Source organism: Cyanistes caeruleus, chromosome 1 (assembly GCF_971803275.1).
Source record: "Cyanistes caeruleus chromosome 1, bCyaCae1.hap1.1, whole genome shotgun sequence".
Lineage (NCBI taxonomy): Eukaryota > Metazoa > Chordata > Aves > Passeriformes > Paridae > Cyanistes > Cyanistes caeruleus.
This window is the reverse complement of record NC_141701.1, coordinates 104,081,645-104,101,575: the sequence shown is the minus strand read 5'-3', so window position 1 is coordinate 104,101,575 and position 19,931 is coordinate 104,081,645. Positions and strand designations below refer to the sequence as shown.

Sequence of the window (19,931 nt, the reverse complement as noted above, 5' to 3'; positions counted from 1 at the left end):
AACAAAGGCCTTGCAAGTACTAGATTCACTTTCAGATCCAAGTTTATCAGTAATATCAAGTTTTTTACTTGAAACCATTTTTTCATGCTTTAACAATTTAAAACTGGGTTTAAAAAGTTAGAGTACTATGAGTTACCAATAATGGTCAAAACCAGATCAAAAAGTAGGGGCTTCACATGAAGTTTGCATTTGGTTTCCAGTATTAAAACCACCCTGCAAACATGAATAAAACCTGGAAAGGAGAATTTATGAACATTTGCATAATTTGAAAACTAAAAAGAAGGTCACTCATTACATAATGGATATTCAGAGGTTTCAGAACATCTTGTCATCAAGATACTTCACATGACACAAATGAGTCAGATTATCAGAGATGAGGTCAGAGCAGTATGGATGAAACCTAAGACACAGAATCACAGACTGGGTCAGGTTGGAAGGGACCACAGTGGGTCATCTGGTTCAACCTCCCTGCTCAAGCAAGGCTATGCTAGAGCACATGAGACAGGATTCTGTCAAGACAGCTCCTGAATATCTCCACTGATGGAGGCTCCACAACTCCTATGGGCAATCTGTTCTGTTGCGTGAGTGCACGGTCACTCACAAAGTTCTTCCTCATGTTTAGAAAGTAACGCTTCAAAATTATGTCCCTGGTGTTCAAATGGAAACCAAAGGATGATAACACCAATGTTTGACCTAACCTTTAGCTTCTGCTCAACATCAGATTTTTGCCAAGAAGAGCATTCGTTATGGGGAGCTACCGTTCCTGAAAGGAATTCTTGAGCCATTCCTGAGGAATTTCACAGTAACAATAAAATATTGTCAATTTGAGAAATTAATTTCTTGTATATATATGTATATTATAATCTCAAGTTTCAACAGTTTACTGTGAGCAAAGAGGAACAAGTATTTAATTTAAAAATAATATAAATAAAATCATTCTCCCACTAGAAGTTTAATAACAACAAAAACTTTAAAGTACTCTGAGATTTTCAGATATTATTTTTGCAATACCTCCAGAACAGATCCCAGAGAAGTGTAGACAAATCCAGTATGCATGGGTAAGATACAAACAATCTTCCTCTACCATGAAATATTGTTTGGGGCAGAAAAAGACAGCTCTGCTGCCCCAGAAGGGATTGGCTAGCTTCTTGTGTCAGGGTTCATTTTTCTGGTTTCGTTTATAACAGATTGTTAACCTGTCATTTAGCTTATAAAGGAGTTTCTGCTTTTCCCTGGCTGTTCTCTCCAGCTGACTCATTTGGCATAGTTCTCCAAGTGACAGAGAACAGAAAACATGAGTGTCCTCATCAAGAAACTGCTATACATAAATGAAAAGATACAACACCCAGAAGATAAAAATTTTAAAAAGCGCAAGTAAATGCAGTAAAATACAGTTTCTTGTAAATGCGCAGTTGTACAGAACTTTTTTCTTTTAGGATCAATGCTTAAGCATATACCAACATGCCCAAAACAAAGCACCACAGTTCTCAGCCCCAACAGTGTATCTTCCAAATATCTTTCACCAAGCTGCAGGGCCCCAGGGAGAATTCTAGGGCAGCATTTCAGGCTTGCTTTTCAAAAGTGATTTAACTGCAGGTCAACAGTATCCTATATTCAGAGCTCTCTAATAAATTGTCACAAACAGTGCCTGTTATCTTCAATACTATATTCTCAATGTATCTTATAGTAACAATGTACTGTATGTATTATTAAAGCTGTGATGGTTATCTAAGATACTTCAATCTACTTTTGAGTTTCCCTGAAACTGTATTCATGCTGCAATGTAACATGTCTCTTACTGATAAATGTAAAAGGCTGAAAACCTTTTACTGTAGTTAATCAAACTACAAATTATATTCTTGAAGTTGCCCACAAAATACTGCTCAAGAAACAAATTAAGAGCTCACAAGGAAACATCCTAGATGTGAACTTCAGCATATGTTCCAATGGCAGTAAAGTGAAGCTAGCATTGCCTGAGGAAGCTTTGCACAGAAACACATATTCAAGGCTGCTCAAAGAATTTGCTCGTACAGTGGTCAAATCACAGTAGAAGTTGTTCAGATAGCTCTTCAAAATAATTTTGTATGTTGAAACTGAACAAGAGCTCACTGAAATATACAGAAATTTAGTTCATTAAGAGTGGGTATAAATCTTGCATGCTCAGACAGAATCCTCAGGTCTATCTGTGATAACCCCACTTGCCCGCACTTCTTTCCTCATTTATAGACACTGCTGACTTATCCACACCACCCCAAGACTCTGTATGCCTACTATTATTCTCCATGGAAGAAAACTCATCCCTGTTTGTACAGTCCTGCTTTGGCAGCCTTCCCTCCTACCTCAGACCATACAGCTGCCAGTTCACAGTTTCCCTGGTCTCAGTTCAGCCACTGAACCACAGGCCAAGCTGTAACGCCTGAGCGGCTTCCAATATATTTCCTTCTCCTCGCTCTCTGCCTGGGCCCTGCATGTTGAAGAGGCAGCTAACAGCTAGCCACCAGCAATCAGCTGTGCACCACCTGTTCCTCTAATCTCCTGACCATCTTCCCTGGATTAAGAAGAAATTTGATTCCCCCATAAGCAAGACAGAGAATGAAAGGCTGCTGGAGACATCACACAGGCTTAAACAGACCACCACAGCTCATGCTCATATGAAAGCAGGCCTGCTCAAACTGTCAAGTTTCCTGTTCAGAAAACTCTCCTCTCCATGCCAGAATCTCCCTGAAACTTCAAGCAAAATGTGCAGAATGAGCTGGGACTTCAACTTCCCTGGAGGCAGTAGATTTACCAGTTCAGTTCACAGTTCGCTAAAATAGGATACAGCCATATTCAGCAACAGGGTTTAATTCCGTTAAGTAATTATTTCACCTGTGGTGTAGGGTATTAATTTTGATAGAGTCTTATAAAAGAAAGTCATTACAGATGCCTTAAAGGTGAACACCTACAAAGTGAATGGCAGCTATAAATCCATCATTATCTAATTGTTGAAGTTCCTATGCCAATGTATTTTCTTACCCTGTCTTCTCCTTCCTTATTTTTCTCAGTCAAAGATTCACTTTTCCCAATAATTAAATTAAATTAGATAAATTTGAGCCTAACTGAAACTAATTTTGTATAATATCCCAAACCATTTGCATAAGGCTTCTAAAAATCTCCAAGCTATTTCTCTAGGCAGTGGGGTAGCTAATTATCTACCTCTCCAAGCAGCCTTCAAGGCATCACAGATCATATGTTTAGAAGACAGAACAATTTCATTCCTATGCAAAAAAAAGTGTCCATTGCAGTCCTAATGCATCATGAAAATTCCATGTCTCCACAGAGATTAAATAATTCACCCTCCGTGGAATATATTTGATCATATAATAATAGGCAGACATGATCATTATGCCCTGAATATCACCATTTAGGAAATCAATTCCTGAACTTTTGGGATATGCAAATCCAATTGATTCTTGAACTGTGGAGCTCTCAAAATGAACTGAGAATTTTGGCGGTGTGCAAATATTCACCATCCCTTCAGGGTGGGCCAATGTATCTGGCATCCTCTCCCCACATACAATGGATTCCATCTCAACCCAGTAGGATATCCTTCTCTGCAACAATCTGGTTTACAAAAGCTAAACTACAGTACAGAAGTATTGTAATTAGGATCGTTGTTCAGCAAGGATAAAGTATTAGAAACAAAGGAATTAAATGTGAAATTGTTGCTAACAGGCATTGTCTCTCTCTGCACATTCTAAGAATACAGAGTTAATTTTTCAAACAAAAATCAGTCCCTCGGCCACAACCCCTCACTGACAGAATGAATACCTGATTAGGGCTGACTCACAACCTGGTGTTTTGAACCATGGATGGGCTGAGCTCTTTTTTGACTATATATAAGTAGGTACTGGTAGGACTCACCAAGACCCAAAATATCCAGATCTCTCACGATTCTTTCATAGTGGCAATTTTCAACTCAACAACAACAGAATTAAAGTGGTGTGTCACTAAAGCAAGACAAGCAAACACATAACAGCATGATTCTGGTTTTTTTTTTCCAAGCATCTAAATATAAAGCTATTCATACCCTAGTCTAAGACTACAGTTCTTATTGTACTTGAAAATTAAGTTCTCTTTAAATTGTATGTGATTAGTTCTTTCTGGAATCTATATTCAAGCAAAACTCCTTTCAATATTAATATGTTCCAAGCATTAAAAAAGAATACTCATTCCATAGGTGGCCAAGGGTTGAAGATTCAAGCCCACACCTTCAAGGCTTGTCTACAAGGTGGGGCAAGAGATTGTGGATGACAATGATGGATGGGGGGAATAACAACTACGCATCTGATGTGAAGGAGACTGCTATACTTTAGAGTAACCAAAAAATCATGATCCAAGTGTACCTGCTAACATGGTTTAAAACATTGCCCATCTTGAAGACAAGGAAAGCGTTCACTCCCAATATTAAGGGAAAATTCAGAGTAATTTTCATCTGTGTTTTACCCTTTCCTTCAGGTAAAGATACCCCAAGGCAAAGTGCTCAGCAGAAGCCTATTCATAACAGAGACATAAGGGATTCACATCATGAAGTCACAATGCCAATTTCTGTCCCAGCCTGTTTTAGGAAGAACTTAAACCCTCAACAATTCACCAAGGAACATCTACCACATTACATTTACAACCATAACAAAAACACTTCTGGGTCCCTGGAGGGCTCAGTTGTAATCCCACATTTAAGTTACAGCCTGAGTCTCACATCCCATCTGTCTAAATTACTTACTGGGGCTAGCACAAGTCAACTGCAAACTCTGGTACCATACTCAACCCTCTTCTCTTGGTGTTCCAGCATCTAAAATAAAAAATATTAAGAGACCCAAACACAATCTGCTGCAGCGCAAAGCACATTATACTTTTTTTTCTGAAGTTTTGAAGCCCTTGAGCGCATTTTCACCCAAGTGAACCAAACCATTTGCACCCTTGAGCATGTACACAGGAAAAGAAGTAACAGATGCTTCTGAATACTCCTCATCCTCTTTATGACCAGGACCTAAAACCTATTATTTCTTTCACAGAAAGAGACCAAACTTCTTTTTGCTTTTATGCAAACTTTATTTTGAGGATGGAGAAGTACTTCCTCCTGATACTTGAATATTATAGTTTAGACTTCAATTCTTTCAACAGTCTTCATTACAGTACTTTTCCATCCATTACCCACAGGTCCACTGAGGCCATGAGTCATCTGGAATAGGAGGGAATATACTTCTCTTCCCCATCCTGCACTTCCATGGAGCTAAAAAATATACACAGCCAAAAAATACATAGCCAACAACAGCTGCAGTAACAGAAATCGTTTAAAATCTCATTATCAAGGTGCTGATAGGAAGAGATAGGGTGCATTTAAGGCACGGAGATTGAAGAGAGAGAGGAGTCAGTGCATTATCCCAGTACCTGGGAGTCCTGTTCTGCCAAGGATTTCTAAGTCAGTCCTTGGTAAACCACAGCATCTCTCCAAAACCAGGCTCCCCAAACTACCAGTTTCTCTACTATCCATTTTTCCATTATCCTTTAGTAACAATTGATAGAACAGTTGATCTTTCCCCCACAGTTTCTGATACTACACAATATGCAGTAATGAAGTTCAGTGGTCATAGGAGTTGAAATAAGTACCCTCAAATCAAAATATGGACTTGTATTTTTTCACCTGAATAACTCCAGCATGCTACAAGTACTGTAAAATCAAAACTCTTGTTCAAACTCACTGATGGAAATTGAAAAAAATGCCTAATAACCAGAGCAGTCTTTGGTAAAAATACCATATTAATGGAAATATATATGCATATCTAGATTTCTTTGAACTGCTTTGATCTGGAAAGTAGGTTGTATGGCTCTTATTGTCAAGCTTTTTAATGAGGTTTCTAATAGTTCACAAAAACAGCAGAAACTACAAATACAAAAAACACTTGTAACTCTTGGTACATTTAGTACTAATATATTCTAATTTATATAGAGGATATGTTTTTAAATGCTTTAAAATAATGCAGTACTTACTAGTATGAGAACATGTCCAGAAATTAGGCAGAATAAAAATAATCCAAATCATAAATAAAGTGGAGGACAGATAATCACTACAGCAATGTCCATACATGAAAAACACTGAGAAAAGATACCACATGAAGAAAATTATAGTAATATTATGCACCTGTGTCTTTATGGGTAAAGGAAACAAACAGGCTGAAACACCAATTTGATTGACAGAAAAAGAATTACAATTTGGGAATGATCATAAAAGATACATTAGGAAACAAGGAATCATTTAGAATATCAGATTTCAGGTATTACATTGCCAAGTAGAAAGCTTATTTAGAAGCAGTAGAATAAAGGTAGTAATTAAAATAACATTTGAAAGTATATTTTCTGAACTATTTTAACAACAAAAAAATTGCATAATTTACTTGCACTGAATATTTTTTGCAATGCAGCTGCCAGATTCGTGCCACACTGAATTTATTCACTCTTTTTTTTAAAGAAAAAAACTAGACTGATACATTTTCCATGAAGTTATTTAAATACCACCCCAAGATGCCAAGTTGGCTCTGTGACTGCAAAGATATATTTTTTAACGAGTGTGAAATAATTCATTAGCATATTCATGAGGGAGTAAAAGAACTGCAGACTTCAGGTGAAACAGTAGCTTAAGTATCACCAGAGCTAAATTGCATCAAAAGGTGCTAAATCCTGTGTACGTGCTTGCTATAGCACCACTGAGAATTCTACCAAAACAGCCAAGTCTTCATGTAAGTCCCCAGGAGCTTTACAACAAAGAGGAGAAATTTGGTTTAAATAAGGACACCGGTTCAAAGAAGCCACCATAAAAAAACAAAAACTACAAACAAACAAAAAACAACAACAAAAAAGAACCACCAACCCTGAGGATAAAAATAAGAGGAAAAAAATGTAAAAAAAGCAAGAGAGACATTTCCATTCAGAAAGTAATGTTCTGGCAAACAAGAGGGAAAAGTTGGTTTAAAAACTGCATAGAAACTTCTTGATTTGATGCAATATTCCCTTTTAAAATAAATTATGAAATTCACACACCACAGATGTGTGACTAAATACTGTACATGCTAGCTAGAAAAGCAGTATTGCCTGTATAACATCTCCTGTAGTGGAGACAGGACATCCACATTAAGAGCATGGGAAGGAACAGCAAGTAATTGGTAAATTAGGACCTGTCTAATCTATTCTTATTCCTTTAACTGGGGTTTCCCACATTTAGAAAACAATCACTGGAGCTGCAATGTCCCAGTCTTGTTACAGTCTAATGTTCCATGTTGGCTTGGAGCAGAGAACAGGATTAAGTGATTATCCTCTTTTCTTTGCAAATATTGCCTCTCCTTCAATTTTGATGTCATTGTTAACATCTCTCTATTCATGACTGTACTTGTGGTTTGCCTTTGATGGACTCTTGTTGGCTTGTCTGCTTTTTCTTTATCTTCTGTTAAAAATATAGAAGAAGAAATTTGCCTATTAGCAGAAATGCAATATTACCAATTTTGTAAACAGTAAGACAGTTTATTGCTGTAAACAGCTATACAGAACAATTAGTAGAGGACAATTCCACTATGGTTAAAGAAATATATTCAAAATAAACTGATTGTAGTTTTCTAGGATGCACAGATTAAGAACAGATATTTAAGAGGAGCTTCTATCATCATCCTCCGGACTGTTTTGGTTCAGAAAAACTGCATTTTCCAATTAGTTTGCTTTGGTTTTTTGTTGTTTTTTTTGTTGTTTGTTTTTTTTTCTTAAAGTAACTACCTCAAAACAACACATACACCTCAAATAAAACAGCAGCTCTGTACAGACCACTTACATCCTCCCTTCCCATACACTGACTGTGCTGTACTGTCCATTTTGAGGTGGCGCAGTTGAAGACAGACAGATCTATGCAATCCTTCACAGGGGTCAGATTTGCTTTCCACTCTTCCACATGAATTCACACATCATCTGACATTTATCAGTGTTTGTTCTTGTTGGTCCTTGTCTCCCTCCAGTGGTGGGAGGATCAGACCTCTCTACACTTCAAACAAGATACATGGTGAGTCTCTGATTATATTACACAGCTTAGACTTTCTGAAACTTTTTGTTGCTTCACTGAATGAGGAATCCCAGAAATACTTATTTTTCCTCCAAACATGCAATTTCTTGTGATTTTAATACCAACTCCTTTCCATCTCCAATTCACCACTATTCAAGGTCAATCCTGGTCTCTTAAGTAGCTTCAGCTTCAAGCCATTAGCAAATTTCATTAGCACATTCTTGTTTTCATCCTACTTTTTGGTAATTAGTGAAAATAATAAATAAGATCAATGTCAAAGCCAGTCCCTGAGGAACTCCACTAATAACCTCCCTCCAGCCTTATAGCTTCTTTCAACACAGTTTCTTGTTATCTCCTTCAGTCATTCCCAAAGCATTTGTACTAACAACCATCTCCTCCAGTTTAGATAGCATTTTCCCACACAGCACCATATGGAGTGCTCTGCTGGGGTTGGGGCAGATTCAATCTTTTCTTTGCTCTCAAGGTGAGTGACATGGCTATGAGAGAGACAGAGGGCACATCACAAGAGGTGTTGTCAGGGAGGAAATTAAAAAGCCATCATATGTGGTCCTGATGGGACCTTATCTAGAAAATTATGCATAACTTTTCCATTTGACAATAAAAAAAAAAATTAAAAAAATTAATTTAAAACAAAAAGCCTTGAAGGAGAACAATTAAAAAGTCATTTCTGGAAACCAAATAGAAGGGCCTACTTTTGTAGCTTAGCAAAAGGATTTTGTTTGTGTATCAAGGGAACTACAGAGGTGGCTTCTGTGAGAAGGCCAAGCTCTTTAGTGGTGGCAGTAGCACCACTGGGATAACACATTTAAGAAGGGGGAAAAAAACCCTGCACACTTGCAGCTGGAGAGGGAAGTGAGAATGTGAGAGCAACAACTGCACAGATACCAAGGTCAGTGAAGAAGAACAAGGAGGAGGTGCTCCAGAGAGATTCCTCTGCAGCCTGTGGTGCAGACCATGGTGCCCCTGCAGTCCATGAAGGTTAAAAATGGAGAAAATAGCCTCCTGAAGCCCGTGGAAGACCCCACACTGGAGCAGGTGTGATCTAGTAAGAAACCTGTGCTATGACAGAATCCTGGCAGGACTTGTGGGTCCATTGAGAGAGGAGCCCATGCTAGAGCAGGTTTTCTGGCAGGACCTGTGAGCCCACAGGAGACCCATGCTGAGGAACTGCTCCCCATGGGAAGTACTCACATTTGAGAGGTTAATAAAAAACTTTCTGCCATTGGGGAGCAGGGGAAGAGTGAGAGGAGTCCTCCCCCTGAGGAAAAAGGAGCAACATGTGGTGAATGGACCTCAATCCTCATTCCACATCCTCCTGTACCAACTGAGGGGGAGGAGTTAGATGCAATCAGGAGTAAAGTTAAGCACAGAAAGTAGGGCAGGATGGTACTTTAGGATTTTGTTTTCTTTCTTTGTCATTATCCTACTCTGATTTGGCTGGTAAAAAAGTGAACTATTTCCTCAGTTGAAGTCTGTTCTGTCCACAGTGGCAATCAGTGAGTGAGCTTTCCCTGTCCTTAACTCAGAATCCTTTCATTATATTTTCTCTCCTTTTTCCAGTTGAGGATGGACAGCAATAGAGCAATTTTGGTGGGCAGCTGACATCCAGACATGGCCAACCCACCACATCATCTCAATAGTAAGTGCCAAAGATAGAGAGAAAAAACTGTTTAAAGGCAGTGATGATAAAAATTCCCACAGACTCATTCTGTCTGGAATTCATAAAAGCTTCAGATCATGAAAGGCATAACATTTGTGATTATACTTGTATATATGAGGAGAAAAACTAGAAACAGTTCCTCTTGAAACACTTTCATTTATGGGATCTACAACACAGGTATTTACAATATCTGAAATTAGCAAGCTTGATAACCCAGTAAGTTCGTTCTGCTACCTCCATATTTTTTTCCTTTCCAAAGTTCCCCATTGTTGACTTCATTGTCTCCAGTGCCAGGTAAAAGAACAAGACACACATCTGCACTCAGCATTTTTTTCTAAACCATCTCTCAAAGTCCGGTCCTAAAGGATAATTTGCAACTAGAATTTTTATTATATATATATACACACATATTTATATAAGTAATAGTATCTTTACTGGATATTTTACCTGCATAAACATTCCTAGACCATTGCTGCCTTTCACTTACGTCTCTGTCTGTATAGCTTCACAGACCAGCTTAATTCCCTCCTTGTCCAACCAAGACATGCTCAGAATTTGCTTAAAACAGCCTCAACAACACACCAGATCTCAGGTTGATCATGAGCTCAAATTGATGCTGGAAAACAGAGTATTAGAGCTAGTTTATTAGTTTTACTATCTCTGTCTGTTCACAAGCCTAAACAGAAGTTTTAGCCCAAAGAGAAAGGCAAGATGTAGTGGTTTGGTATTTTACTGCAACTAAGACAATGAAGGAAGGGGAGGAAAGAGAGGGAGGGGGCTGAAGCAGGGTGGGAAGGGATATTTTGGGATGTCAAAGTCTGTTATATTGTCAATTGCATGAACCAATATTGTATTTAAAGCTAGAAGATCTCAATTTACCGTGAAGAGCCAGATGGTTTAAAATCAGTATTACCTCTGACATTTATGAGCACCCTTGATAGGTACAGCATTCAGTTTGTGGGGGAAAGGGGTGTTGTGGGGGTTTTTTATCATTTTAGGATGAATTATCATTTTGGCCCTGTATGATTTACCTCTTTAATTCCCTCCCCAATAGGTTATTACATATTAAACTACAGTATCAATTCAATCACTCAAAAATAACATTAAAAATTATTTACTTAACCCCACTATAAATATCCTATTGCTATTGTTCTACTGACCTTTACTCTTATTTTTTTCCCAATAATGACATCTAAAAAAAGAGAGAAGACATGAAGTTTAGTCTGTGTAAGTACACCCAGCTGTGACTCTCTTCCACACACCAATATCTGTATTAACATATAGGTATGGCTGTCATCAGCATAATGAATTTGCTCAGTTCTAAACTAGAGGCATGCAATGCTCCAACAACATAATTCTTACACACACTGCACAAGCCCCCTCATCTTGCCTGAAAATGAAGTAACAAACAGAACAGAAGAAGTTTCCAATCCTGCAGATTAAAAAAATCCCACTGTTTAGGATTCATATGAAATCAAGTGTCAGAAAAACAGATTGGTGTCAGAACAATTAAATAATGAAGAGGAGAAATAAAACAAAAACCAAAACAACCCACTCCTCCTTTCAGAAGAGAAGAGTTGGCTTGCTCACGGTTGCTGCATTTACTCAGGATGTGAGCCAGCCATTCTGTAATCCCTGGATTACCTGATTGAGTAGAGGCTCAGTGTACAAGGAGGTATCCCAACTACTAGTTAAGGGACCGATAGGAAACAACTCTGGCAATATTTAATTCTTTACATGAAGTGTAAAGCAGACCCACAGCTGAACAGCCAAGAGCACTTGTCTCAGTTGTGAGTGATAACTGATGCAATTGGTTCCCTGTTAAGGATAGAAGAGTGTGTTAAATGACTGGATTTATTGTCTTCTCTGCCTCTTCCTCATTGTCACTTTGGCTCAAAAAACCCTCACACTTCCCAGCAAGATTTTCATTAAGACACCTCTAAAGGTGTCATTTTCCAGTGGAAGTTTCCATTCACACAAGTGTTGTGGACCAAATCCATTAAATTACACCAGAAATAACAGCTAAAAGGCTAAAGCAAAACAGAAATTTAAATGTTAGTTATAGACTATTGTTTAATAGCAGTGATTGCCTAAAACCATCTTGGAGACTGCAGAAATAAGTTAGAGCACATGGACATTATTCACACCTTTTAGTCTTCATGTGACTAAAGACAAAGGACAGTTCTGCTTTAAATTGGGACTCCAGCCTTGAACTTTACAGCATTAGTCTAAATATAAATTTATCACTAACAAGTGAAAGTCCATTAGTAGCTAATCCACAGATGTGAAGACTTGAAATAGCATTTGATAGGTCAGCTTTATTCAAGGAACCACTGAAGAATAACAGCACTTCTCAGAAAGTGAGAGACATGAAGAGTTCTGGAGTTATCACTCACATAATATAGGCTTTCCAATATAGCCTAATTTTTCCCCAGAAAATACATATTTTTGACACAGTACCAGTGAGTACTTTCACAGATAAACACTGGCATGTGGGCTACTGTTCAAGAGTAGCTCCCAGCCTTGAAAGGCACTGAAGCAACATAACTCCAAGAAGTCTAAGGGGAAATGACTGGTCACACGCTACTTGTTCAAAGCCAGAAAGTGTAATTTTTTTATAGAATCAACAAAAAAATCCTAGTAAAGAACTATTTATTTGTTTTCTTCTTACAAGCAGAGAGTATCTGACAAAACTGCCACTTACTCCCTCAATTGTCAAGTCAGATTTTCTAGAGAAGCACAATGAAGCAAATTTGAATACCTGTGTTTTCTTGAAATGCAAAAGATTACAATATTTGCTTCCCTACATGGGAAAAACCAAGTCAGTTTAACTACTCAATATATATTTGTATTAACACTTATAAAACTTAGTTCCTCTCCTGCATTAGTAGGCTGAGTCAATCATCAAGGATCACTATATGGAGCTCTCCTAATTTTTATATAAGGATGCTTATGAAATAATTAAGTACACAACTGCCATGTGGGAGCAAAGTAGTTCAGCTACCTTTGCCCTCAATTTATGGCCTAATTTTCCAGAAGAGTAACAGTTTACTCCTCCCATTATTCTAGCACAGTTAATCAATCTTTAAAAAAAAAAAAAAACAACTTTAAAAAGTGAGTACTTATCCTGATTTTTCCTTTATCTGTAAAAAAAAAAAAAGATTGACTGTGAAGGGGCATACAATGGAAATGCTACCAAAATGTCTGACTCTAATTATTTTACAAAATATCACTTAAAATGTTATTTTAGTCTATGCATTTGTCACTCACTGCAACATGTTCATGAGCAAAGTTTATACAAAAGAAACCAAAAAAAAAAATTATATCTTGCAACAACTTTCCAGAGAAAAGGGACAATGAAGTTAAGCCCTATTTATTTACAAGTCAAGTTTCATTAGTTTTGGTGCCATGCAATGAAAGCAAGAAAGTTCGTGACTGAAAACAGCTTTCTGGTTGGGAGCAGCCTAGATGCTAAATTAGACCTTGACTCACTTCAAGGTCACTCTTCTTTCCCCTTGTACTTTCTGATGTGTTGTCACGGAGGAAATCAATTTTTTGGTACTGGGGCAGAAATGTAAAAAAGCAAAGACTTGTTTGGTCCCATGTTCCACTGTTTCATATTCCCAGAGCTTACAAAATGAGGATAATTAAATACATGAACCTCCCAAGAGTATTGTGAATAGTAATTAGACAACAAATTTAGAGCACTTTGAGAATGAGAAGTACTCTGTGTCAGTATTTACTGCTATCTTTATTCATACTGAAAAAAACCAAATTTTTTTTTTTATATTTATAAGAATAAATATATTAAGATGCTCAAATGCAAAGTAGGAACTTTTCAGAATTATTTCAAGAAATCAAAACTGTAGACTGTTCGTACAGTCTTTGTAGAAGATGGCAACTCTTGAGCTCAGATATTAAACACAAGAGTTGTTAAAAATAGTGAAAGAAGTCAAACTACATTTGGAATAATAATTGGAAAACTTTTCTAGATCTATAAAGAAACCAAACTTATCAGCTTTCTATCCAGGATAGCACAAATTATTCAATAGAAATAAATTTCAGCATATTCAATTTTGAAGTGGACAAATTAAACTAAAAAAATCCTGTTCGCTGACTGTGACTGTGTGCACAAAATGCCCATGAGCAGATCAGGTCCTTCAACTATTTCACTATTTAAAACACAGAATCATGAAACTATAATGGTAGGAAGGGACCTCTGGAGATGTCCTAGTCAAACCTCTCCAGCTTAGAAAGGTCAAAGACAACAGGCTGCTCAGGTCTGTCTGGATTCTTAGCAACTCCAAGGATAGATGTGCTACAGACTCCCTCCCTGGAGACTTCATCTAACAGTCACCCCACCCAGGCTTGTTTCTTCTCTTCTTTGCTGTTTTTACAAGTGACCTCCAGGAGAATTTGCTCTCTTTCCCAGGGATCAAGGTGAAGGTGACTGGCCTGTAGTTTGCCTGATCTTCCTGCTTACCCTTCTTGAAGACGGGAGCTCACAGAAACGTCACCTCAAATTCCATGACCTTTCAAAGGCAAACAAATGTAGCTTCATGATACAAGCCAGCTCCCTCAGTACTCATGGGTGCATTCCCAACTACCATCTACTAATGTATATTCAGTTGAAGTGCCCCCTAACCTGAGCCTCCTCCACCAAAGATAAATCTTCCTTGCTCCAGGCTTTCCCAGTATTCTCAGGGGACTAAGACTCCTGAAGGCAGATCTTCTGAGTAAAGACCAAGGCAGAAAAAGCATTAATAACCTTGGCCTTCCCAATATTCTTAGTCATCAGGGCATCACATTCAGTACCAGACCCCCATTTTCCTCAGTCCTCCTTTTGTAGGAATCCTCCTCAGACCCTCTCACATCATTTGCCAGATTAAACTCCATGCACACTTTGGCTCTCATAAGCTCATTTCTGCATTCAGAGTTATTTTTGTATTCCTCCTAGGTCAACTGACTACACATATTCTTACATTTTGTATTTGAGTTCTGTCAGGAGAATCTTGCTGATCTGTGCATACTTCTGACACCCTTGCCTGTTTCCTAAAGATCAGAATGGATCATTCTTGAGATTGGAGCCAGTCATTCCTGAAAAATCATCCAGACCTTCTAGATCCCTCTTCTCTCCAGGACCATAATCCATGGTATTCCTTCAAGCAGGTTCCTAAACAGTCTGAAGTCAGCTCTCCTGAATTACAAGACTGTGATCCTATTATTTGCTTCAATCTTTCCTCTCAGGATCCTGAACTCCCCCATTTCAAGGTCACTGTCACTCTTCACCATTTCTTCCTTGCTTGTAAATAAGGGATCCTGGACAGTAGATTCTCAATCACCTGTGTGAGGAAGCTGTCATTGCTGCACACTGGAAAGAATCCTCCTGGATTGCTTGTGCCCTGCCCATCTAGCAGACTGGGGAGTTTTCAAGTCCCACAGTCTGTGAACATGAGGCTTCTCCCAGATGCCTGAAGGCCTTAACTACATTTTTTACTTGATCAAACACCCACCATATCATCCAGATTAGTCCATCTGCTAATTCTGACTACTAAGCACTCAACTGGCTCATGCATAACAAGACAGCTCTGAGTGTTCCTCCTACCTTCTCACATAAAGGTCAGCTCCCCCACCTCACTGTCATGGCTTGCTCTTCCTAAAGGTCCTGTTTCCATACACAGAAGCACATCTCCTTTTGAGCTATCCCCCCACGTCTCTAATACCCCTGAGACTGTAGTGCTACAAACACAGAAGAACACTGTTTCCCCTGCACCAAGCATTAGTGTACAGCCACTTGAGAGAGGTGCCCACTTGTGCTGATTTGCCAATAAATGGATGAACGTTCCTTCCATCATGTTGTAACCTCACTAACCCCTTATTTGTGTGCCTACATTTGAAATGGGCCCAATTTTTCCTTTTTTTTTTTTGATTAGAAGGTCTCTCTTGTCCTTACTTGTACATGGCTTGACATCTCATTTGTGTCATTCCTAGTTTAAAGCTCTCCTTTTACTACATCAACCTTCCTGTTGGCTCTTCATAGCAATCCTTGGTCTTCAGAGCGTCCCCTGGTTGTGGAAGTACATCATACTTAAGGCATTTCCTATGAAAAGAGTCTCTGCTTTCAGCCATTCCACAACACTCACATTTCATGGGGAAATAACTATCACTTACCCCACAAAGGAAGGAAATCAATCTTGAGAAGACACCCCCACCCCTCTGAAAAAAAAAAAAAAAAAAAGAAAGCGTTTGGAGCACTGTCTTCACGTTTTGACAATAGCTGAGTTGTTATTGATTTCACTTCATTCTATCTCTACCACAACTGTTGTTTCCTATAACCTGACCTTTGACTTCAGAAGGTCACACAGGTCTCCTGTTTCCTAGAACTGGACCCTTGACTTCAGAAACATGAAGCTTTAAGTTTAATGATGAAATGGATTCTTATACATTTACAAAAAATAAACTTAAGATAAACAGTTACTTAAACAGCTAGAGAAAACTAATATATAAAATACAAGAAAAAGCTATGGATTTTATTTAATGCACTCTCCTTTTGGGATACTCATCCTTCTGCCCACAAAGTACCTCTAAATAAATATTCTGATGTAAGATTTCCAAAACCATCCCAGAGATCTATAATTGTACTACTTATTTTCAGAGATGAGTTATGCAGCCTTGTTGATTTTCAAGAACATTTGGACTAAACTAATTTGCAAAAATGGGGCTGAGAAGCATTTGCAAGTCTCCTCTTTTAATATCAGAAGAGACCAAGGATTTGAGACATTCAGCAGTTACAACTCTAAAAATTTATTGTTTAAATTACTTCACAAGAAAATTTGGATCTTGAAATGAGCAGGCTAAAGCTGGATAGTGACCAAATAACCAATCCAGGGTTGCAATTAAACAGTTTCTTATAACCTAGAAAACCCCTAATTCTTCGCTTCAGTGAATATTTGTTTGACTTTCTTGTCTTACTTCAGGACTCTCCTCATTAGACTTGTCCCTCAATGGAATTGCACCTGAACACCAAGAACCACTTTTGCAAATGCCAAGCCAATTCATTTGTTTTCCTAGGATTTTCTTTCATAAATCAGGAAACGTTGGAATTAAACACACATTAAAAAGTATGGGAGGAGGGAAATCCCTGAGCAAGCAATTTGCCAGCTAAAGATTTATTACCAGTTCAGTTGAACAGTCAATCCAAATTTAAAGACAATATGCCCTTAAGATGCTCAGCTCTGAGCACAATCGTATCCAGCCTGAGCCAGTTACAAACTTGCTACTACCAACTATTCCTGTACAAACAGCCAGACTGTTACATGCCTTTTCAAAGAAATCACTTGGCAAAAATTTATGATTCACAACATTTAAGGCCTTATTAAGCCCCACAAATAGTACAAGCAATTTTTAAAAATCCTTCCTCTGCTGCAGAAAGAAAAAGATGTCATTATGGACTTTAGCAATGTCAGCAACAGAATTGTGTGCTGAATAGGCCCTGATTGGAGAATGTTCTAAGAAAACCAGGTTGATTTAACCATTCCTTGCCAGGTGTTGGATTTTTTTCGTACAATATACATAGTGGGTAACTGGCACAATAAAATCTCCAGTTTCTAGGAGTTCAATGCATTTCAGGTTGGTTTTGTGTCAAAGGGATACATTTATAGAAGCTGTGCTGTCAGTATAATATTCTGAGCCCACTGTAAATTTCTAAATGGATTTCTTTTTAATTGACCGACACTTCATTGCAATGGGATAGCCACAAACTTTCATTTGGTAGTACAACTTTTTTACCCCTGCATCTTCTATGCTGCTATAAACAATATTTTAACCTGTGTCTGGGTGTGTGTCTTAAGAACACTAATTGGGTAGGGCTGCTCTGCTGGAAATTGTTCAGCATAATCTGTAGCCCTCTAGCTCCTAGCAGCACCAATTTCACTGTGCCAAGCACCAGGGAAACCACTCGGTCTCCAAGCTGCACACTTCCATTTAGAGCCATCAGTAACAGCCACCCATAGGAAAGAGGGAAAGGAAAAGACAGAGAAGCAAAACAATTTGCTTTTTACATGATCCACCAGAGTCAGAAACTAAGCCGAAACTGTACTTCATAGCCAACATCTCTTCGAGCAGGAGGAGTCATTTCCTAAGGACTACCACTGCCTGGATTTCTTAGTTTAAGTGATAAAACAAAAAATTCCTAAGCCTGATTAATGACAGGTTTCTTCTTCCCTCCATTCCTTTCCCTCTCCCTCCTTCCCTTTCCTCCAAAAGGTACTTCACATACTGCCAGATCTATCTTGTGCAAAATTGCCACCTTAACTCTGTCAGGTCATAGAGGAGAGAAAAAAAATTGACAAAACAAAAAAAATCTTAAATAACAATTAACAATCTTATATTAAATAACAATTACTCACACACAAAGTGTTGAACTAGAATTTGAGGATATAGATTATCAATGTTTTAAAGAGGCATATGAACCACAGCATGTACATTGAAATATCCACCTTTTAAAGAACCAAGATTAAAAGATTAAAATCGCATTTTTAGCCTGTGGAAGCAGCAGTTATGGTTACACCTATCCCCACAGGCGCAAAAGTCACAAGCATGTGCACCTGACCACACTGAGGCACACAGCTGTACAGGCACTGGGTGTCACAGTTTAACCACAGGAGTGAGGACATACCTCCACTGACTACGCCTAAGATCTCCCAGTAAACCACAACGAGATTTGTCTTCTCTCCAAGACAGTGAGGAGCTGCAAGTCTGAGCTCAATAGAGCATAAAACTCAAACTAATAAGGACTAATAAGTTAAAATCATGTTGCTACGGACTGCTTCTAGGCAGAAACAAACCTCTAGGTCATGCCTGTCCATCCAAAGAGCAGATTGTTCCCAAGTGAGATGCAAGAAAGAAAATTTGTTATATCTAGATTTTGTTCTATCTGATCTTTATTCCATCATAAAATTGCAATTTGTCAAATGTTAACCATTCACAAAAACACTTTCTTTTGACAGAACACAGAGGCAGGCTGGAAACCTGCTGTTTTGTAGCTGTTTATTTACCTGGCCCCTCAGCAATCAGGAGCTGGATGCTAAGATTTGCAGGTTTCAGAGCCACCTGAGCTGCCACCTGCCTAACTCCAGCCTGTGACTCCCAGGACAGCCTCCAAGTCACCACGGATTCCAGGGAGCCCATGAAGCTGCTGAATAAAATTGCTACAATCCTTTTAGTTTCACTACTAAACTCCACTGATTAGCAGCAGCAAACAGTCAAACCCTGCCAGCTTCACACAGCAGCAGGGAGGAATCCTGGGGAGCACACCCGTTTCCTAAGCAAAACATTGTGGTATTTTAATAGCATGTTCCAGAGAAGGGGGATAGCTTCTTGTCTCAGTTTAGAATTGTCACTGTTTTAGATAAAACCTGATGGATAAAAATTTGGTTTCAAAGCCAGCTCTGCCAGAACCAAGTGAATTGCTCCTGTTTGGATATCTCATGATTTCTGGCAAACTACAGTGCTGTTCTCCTGTAGGTTACAGGTCTGAATCAAGACATGCATGCCAGCATAGGAGTACACTATAATCCTTTCTCTGTCTTTCCAGCCACAAAAGAGGAACTAGCAATGAGATATCATTTATCTCCATATTCAGAAGTTTCCCAATATAAACACTTCGACCAAAAAGGCAGCCTAAGTCAGCAAATTATCTGCTACAATCTAAAAAGCATTCACTCATCAAACAGATAATCTAGTTCCTGCACTGGAACTTATTACAAAAATCATTTCCATACACTGCTGGAGAACACATGTGACAGAAGGACAGCAGGACATTATCTTACTGCATCTTTTCTCAACAGCTGGTTTTATGCAGCTTTGATCTTGACCAGATTTCCCAATACAAAGGAATATTACAGTTTTAAGAAAGGTCCTAAACCATAGTAATTTAGTAATCCAGACACACATGGGAGGAAAGTTTACACCATTTTTATAACCTTAAGGTTTTTGAAGGACAAAAAAAAGGGACAGGACGTTAAGAAACCATCAAGAGAAAATAATTAAGATCTGATTTTACAATAGTTTTGTCTGCATATGAATAGCATTTTCATTCAGGAAACAGAGGCTAATTTGACACTGCTCTGAAGCAGTGTGTTACCACTGTATATTGACGTGTTCACTAGC

At 38.4% G+C, this 19,931-nt stretch overlaps 1 protein-coding gene and 1 long non-coding RNA gene across 5 annotated transcripts in view; both read right to left on the bottom strand.

Moving 5' to 3' along the window:
• The window catches only part of ARPP21 (cAMP regulated phosphoprotein 21), a 468,940-nt gene that overhangs the window by 445,821 nt on the left and 3,188 nt on the right, over positions 1–19,931 (bottom strand). The window lies entirely within an intron of this gene.
• The window catches only part of LOC147655798 (uncharacterized), a 75,441-nt gene continuing 60,580 nt past the window's right edge, over positions 5,071–19,931 (bottom strand). For 2 of the 4 annotated variants that reach the window (XR_015275180.1, XR_015275189.1), the window contains one exon: positions 5,071–7,477. This is a non-coding gene — a long non-coding RNA (uncharacterized LOC147655798). Of the gene's footprint in view, positions 7,478–10,248; positions 10,378–10,921; positions 10,954–11,405; positions 12,905–15,932; positions 15,978–19,931 lie in introns of all 4 variants that reach the window. The other 2 variants (XR_015275172.1, XR_015275171.1) reach the window with 2 other exon arrangements.